Source organism: Chlorocebus sabaeus, chromosome 12 (genome assembly GCF_047675955.1).
Source record: "Chlorocebus sabaeus isolate Y175 chromosome 12, mChlSab1.0.hap1, whole genome shotgun sequence".
Taxonomy (NCBI): domain Eukaryota; kingdom Metazoa; phylum Chordata; class Mammalia; order Primates; family Cercopithecidae; genus Chlorocebus; species Chlorocebus sabaeus.
Genome location: NC_132915.1, coordinates 20965167 through 20971462, shown reverse-complemented (window position 1 = coordinate 20971462; position 6296 = coordinate 20965167). Strand labels below are relative to the sequence as shown.

The 6296-nt window shown below is 40.3% G+C and overlaps 1 protein-coding gene across 15 annotated transcripts in view; it reads right to left on the bottom strand.

Moving 5' to 3' along the window:
* Window positions 1–6296, bottom strand: part of PRUNE2 (prune homolog 2 with BCH domain) — a 297981-nt gene that overhangs the window by 46076 nt on the left and 245609 nt on the right. The window lies entirely within an intron of this gene.

Genomic DNA, 6296 nt, shown 5'->3' with positions numbered 1-6296 from the left:
TATGATGAAAGAAAAGAATCTACACCCTTAGTGATTACTGCATTTGCTTCATTTATTCAACAAATATCTATTGAGTGTCTACTACGTGCTGAGGATACAGAGGAACAAGACAGACCCATCTCATTCTAGTGGTGGAGTTGGAATGATGGAGTTGATACAATGACCACTACCTTTAAGAACTCAGTGCTGCTCCCCTGGATAGAGGTAAGCGCCTGTGTACTTACCCACCAACTCCTGAGACCCCTTCAAAAGCTCAGCCTCAGGGAGTTTCTTTGTCCACATTCTTTCTGTGGCTTTGACCCTGTGTGTTCTCTAAAACTAGACCTGTGCCCTGGTAGCACAAGAGCGTGCAAGAGGTTGGCATGTAAGACAGACAATAATGTATCCGCAGGAACAAGATAACCTGTGCCAAACAGAGATACACTATGATAGGTGGAATCAAACCATGTTATTCAGCAACAAAGGTTGGGGAGGTATGCAAAGAGAAGATCTGCACCAGGCCCCAGTTTTGAAAGTCCTAGGACCTAGAGGGATGGATATCTGGGTATCCCATGATCCTGCAGTTTTTGGAATTCCTTACAATGATCTTTGTCATTCTGTGTGTTCTCCTTGACATCAAACCTCTCGTACCTGTCAAGTAGCAAAATGCTGCTATTAAGAGCTGCTGGATTTAAATCTTAGTTCTACCACTGACTGTGTTGGATTGAATTATCAAGCCTGAAATATTCTAAATGTACATGTACATTATTTTTCTAGTTATCTGCCTAAGAGTCAACCTTGAACACAAATTAAGACATCAGATTTCTATCTGCCTGACAGAGCACGCAGGATGTGGGCCTTGGCCTCAAACTAAATACGATGGTTTTAAAATAGATAGGATAAGCTTAAGTTTAATAGATTTTTTAAAAATTGTGAACTATGGGCAACATCATGGAATAATTGTAGGAGTCCTGCCTGGATATGAGGTTTTAGTTCTGAGCTGTGGTTCTGCTGCCATTATCGACAAACTGATTAACTCTGAGAAGATCAGTTGACCATTTCTGTGATTTTAAAAGGGGATTATACCCAACATCACAGTGACTGTGGAGAATAAATACAATACAAATAAAAGTACTCTGTAAGTCATAAAGCACTGTCTGAGTTTAAGGTATGACATACCCTCCACTTAAAACATAGTACCAGGAGCAGTGGTTTAATTTAAGTACGTGTCATGGTTGGACAAATCATAATTAAGGTCACTATAATTTGGGCATTAGCCCAGATAAAAGATAATCTTATTACTGCACAAATCTCCACAGAGCCTAGAAATGCTTCTCAACTCATTGATGTTAGAAAATAGAGTCTTTGCCTCTAAGTGCTCCTTTTCAACACAAAGCAGAGACCCTGTGAAGAAGGCACAGATTTCTTCCCCCCGTGTTAGCATGCACTAGGGGAAGAAAAATGCTGAAGGCTGTGATCAACGGATGACCCAAGGAGAGAGATTCACACAAACTCATGGATATTAAAGAAGGCTAGGCTGGGCGTGGTGGCTCACGCCTATAATCCCAGCACTTTGGGAGGCTGGGGTGGGCGGGTCACCTGATATTGGGAGTTCAAGAACAGCCTGACCAAGATGGAGAAACCCCATCTCTACTAAAAATACAAAATCAGCCGGGCGTGGTGGTGCATGCCTGTAATCCCAGCTACTCGGGAGGCTGAGGCAGGACAATTGCTTGAACCAGGGAGGCGGAGGTTGCGGTGAGCCGAGATTGCGCCATTGCACTCCAGCCTGGGCAACAAGAGTGAAACTCCGTCCCCTGCACCCCCAAAAAAGAAAGCTATAGTGTAGAGGACTATGTGCTCACAAACAGGGTGTTCCCCATAAGTCCTGCTCTCACAAACGAAGCAGGGCGTTCCCCATAAGTCCTGCTCTTGCAAACGAAGCAGGGCGTTGGGGGCCTGTTTATATGTAAACATCTTGAAAATCCAGAAAGTCAGGGAAAGGTCAGAAAAACAACAATGTGTCTTGTGACTTGGCAACATTCCACAAACGACTGTATAAAATAAAGCAGAGTGCGCCATTCGAGGCGGCCGCCATGTTTGTCTTGTCTTGTGTTGTCTTGTGTATTCATTCCTTTGTTTAGGAAACACGCGGACCCCAACACTATAGGGACATGTTAGAAAACCCCTGGGACTGAGGGAAAGCTGAGCCAGAATAGCCTAAAAGCAAACCTAAAAGAAACCCAAGTCACGCTCTTTGTAAATACTTCAACCACATTCATACATTAAGCCCATAAACATTTGCAGAAATGAAGTGGCCAAACTGAACAATTGGTGATTAAGCAGGACAGCAGTTTTATGATCAATACTGAAGCCTCTCAGGATCTGTTGGGTAACAAACCAGTCCAGGGTAAAGGTCTGTTTTTTACTTTATCTATCTGTAGCCTCTACTTCATTTTGAGTTTCTTTATACAGACTGGAGCTAACCAAGAGGTTAGCAGAAGTCTGACTGTACTATGGCTGAAATAGCTACATGTCTCCATCTAGAGGATGTATTAAAACTGCTTCATGGTTTCTCTGCTGGATGATACTGTGACATTAACACCATGTGTGTTAGAAGATCAACGTGTTATGACAGGCGCCACATGACTTGCTTTGGCTAATGAAGACAGAGTCGAAGGGAGAGATGTTGCTTCTGAGCAGAAGGCTTAGGAGCAAGCGTGTGAGGAGCCACATCCTCTTCCCACCTTATTAGCTGTGGAGGGGCTCGGCCAGGCTGTGTCCGGAGTGCCTCTGATGAGCAGAGGCCTCAACGAAAGCTTGTTGGAAATGTAAACAAGAAATGAAGTTTGTTGTGTTTTGGCCTGTGATATTGTAGTTATTTGTTACCACATTACAATCTAGCCCATTCTTACTATATAGCTGGCCTTTATGGTTTCAAAGGGAATATTTGACTTATGCTATGCTCAAAATTTTATTTCCTGATTTGGGTAACCAATTTTCCACATTCTTAGGCCAGATTCATATTGACAGTAAATATCTTCACGTCTGGATTGCTAAAACATCAAAGCATGCTTTAATAAACAGGAACAAAAAGCTTGAAAAGACATGGAATGCTTTTCAGTATTCTATAAGATGGAGTATTAATAGATCACCTTTAGGGTTTTTGTTATAGCCTTTTATCACTTGCCAATTTACTTAACATTTTCTTTAGCTGACTTATTTTATTAAGGTTATTTTGAGAGGAATGTTTGTATCGCTAGTGTACAGGTTGAGTATCCCTTATCCAAAATGCTTGGGACCAGAAATATTTACACTTTCTGACTTTTTTGGATTTTGGAATATTTGCATTATATACTATAGTTGAGAATCCCTGCTCTGAAGATCTGAAATCTGAAATGCTCCAGTGAGCATTTCCTCTGAGTATTGTGTCAGCACTAAAGAACTTGAATTTTGGAGCATTTTAGATTTCGGACTAGGGATACTCAACCATTATATGTAAACTTAAATCACTCAGGTAAAATAAACGGTGAGTGATTTAAGTTACATAAAATAAATAACTTATATATAGAAAAAAATAAATATAATAATAATAAAATAATACTGTTAAATTTAAGTTAGAAACCCCTGGAATCTCACTCAGGGGTTTTTCCTCTTTGCTAAAAAAGAGATGTTAGGAAGTGTTGGCTAAGTCTTACAAGGTGTAAAGCCATGTATCATTAAAAATACAAGAAATGCTATATGAAATAGCATACCCCAAAACTAATAATACATTTCCAAGCTTAAAAAAATAAGATTAAGTCCGCAGGTGCCAGAAATAAAGAGTTATTATAGAAGGCTGATAAAAAGCTAGCACACAGGGTTCTTGCACTGGACACCGGGCTTAGGGTATCACAGCATAAGGGACCTCCTGGTGATGGAAGAAAGGCCTAGACCTGAACTTCTATACAGGGCTCTCACCTTCAGGAATTTTCCCCTTAACAAAAAGGGGATGGGAAAAAAAAAAACCTCTCTCCTCTGGCCTTGGAAAGCATAGTCTACTTGAATCTTGGGTAGAAAATAAAAAGCAACCAGTAGGAGCTGGAGACACTAGTTGTGGACTGCTCATGTCTCAATTTATATTACCTGAATGATGTAGAAATGAATCAAGAAATTAAGATGAAAATTCATCTAGGATCACCGAACACCTAGGTCCCTAGGGTTTCAAAAGAATCAGATGTGGGCCAGGCGCGGTGGCTCACGCCTGTAATCCCAACACTTTGGGAAGCCGAGGCAGGTGGATCATGAGGTCAGGAGTTCAAGGGCAGCCTGGCCAAGGTGGTGAAACCCTATCTCTACTAAAAATACAAAAATTAGCCGGATGTGGTGGTGCATGCCTGTAATCCCAGCTACTCGGGAGGCTGAGGCAGAAGAATTGCTTGAACCCGGGAGGTGGAGGTTGCAGAGAGGTGAGACTGCGTCACTGAACTCCAGCCTGGGCAACAGAGCAAGACTCTGTCTCAACAACAACAACAACAAAAAAGAATCACATGTGAAACCACTTGGTAGTGCTTACTTATACAAGCTACAAGCAAGTTTCACTGGAAATCCAATTAGGAACAAGAAAAAAACTCTCTGAAAGATGAGCTCACATCAAAAAACCCTACAAACTATACTTGGAAAAAATACTTTGAGGGATTTCCAGGAGATGCAATAAATAGAAAAATTAGCAATAAAAGTACTAAAAAAATAGAATAACATGAAAGAGGCCATAATGATTAAAGAATGATGTCTAAACCTTTGTTGTGTTAAACCACTGGGATTTGGGGTTGTCACACCAGGTAATGTCACCAAGCCGTGTGTAGCCATTCTGCTTAAAAAAGAAACATCTAAAACATAATAATGCAGAAGTGTTGACAAGCAAGTGGTATTTTTAAAAAACAGAAAAATACTAAACACAAGAAAGCATTACAATATTATTTATCATTATTATCAGTATTTTTTGGGACAGTTGTCCAGGCTGGAGTGCAGTGGTGCAGTCTCAGCTCACTATAACCTCCACCTCCTGGGTTCAAGTGATTCTCCTGCCTCAGCCTCCCAAGTAGCTAGGATTACAGGTACCTGCCACCATGCACAGCTAAGTTTTGTATTTTTAGTAGAGATGGGGTTTCACCATGTTGGCCAGCCTGGTCTCAAACTCCTGACCTCAGGTGATCTGCCTGCCTCGGCCTCCCAAAGTGCTGGGATTACAGGCATGAGCCACAGCACCTGGCCAGCATTACAGTATTAATGCCCAACAAAACAGACTTCAGAAAAGGCATTATTAAGGCTAAAGAAAGTTATTATTTAGTGATACAAGGCATAATTTTTCAGAAGATGTAATAATTGACAGCCAATGTGTTCTTAACAACATAGCCTCAAAATATGTAAAACACAAATTGAAAATAAATGATTAGGCAAAATAAATTTCATGGGGGAAAATCTGAATATACCTCTCAAGAATTTATAAATTAATTTGAAAAGAAATATATAAGACTATGGCCGATCTGAAAAATGCAGTAATATAGCTTGGTCTAATGGAGAGATCTGCAGTCAATAAAAACACAGTTTTTTCTTTTTTTGAACTCACCAAAACTTACCATACATGATGTCTCATAAAATAACAAAAGTCAACATCACATGTACTATATTCTCTGACTTCAGGGCCATACCTCTAGTTATCAATCACAAAAAGTCTCCAATCACAGTTTGGAGACTGAAAAACACACGTGTAAGTAACCAAACAACAAAGCCCTGCACATCCAAACTTGTGATAGCAGCTAAAGAAGTTCCTAGAGGAAAATGAATAGCCTCAAGTTCAGATTTTAGGAAATAAGATGAAGTGAATTAGCTAAGCATTCAACTCAGCCCAGAAGTTATAAAAAGAAACATGCTCTTAGGTGATTTGATGCTATTTATGCTACGTCTGTGCACCTTCTCTAATGATCCTGAATACCACCAAACAGAGAACAGTGACAGAAATGGAATTCTCCAATTTGAGAACGGAGCCCACGCATATTCATAGATTGTGTGTTTCTGATACTCACACTTCTTCATATGGAAGGCTAATTGCAGTATGTGACAGAGAATGAAGGACAACAAATGCAGAACTTTTGGACATAAATGCACCTTCTCGCCTTTAGAACAGGTACAAAATGAAGTCCATTCTGCATTTTGTATTTTTTCAACATATCTGAATCTGGAGGGATTTGACTGTTGTTGTAGGATTAGCTTTGCCTGAGATTAGGTTCTTTTTAACAGGAAATGAGAGCGAGCCAAGAGCCGGCACACACATACCA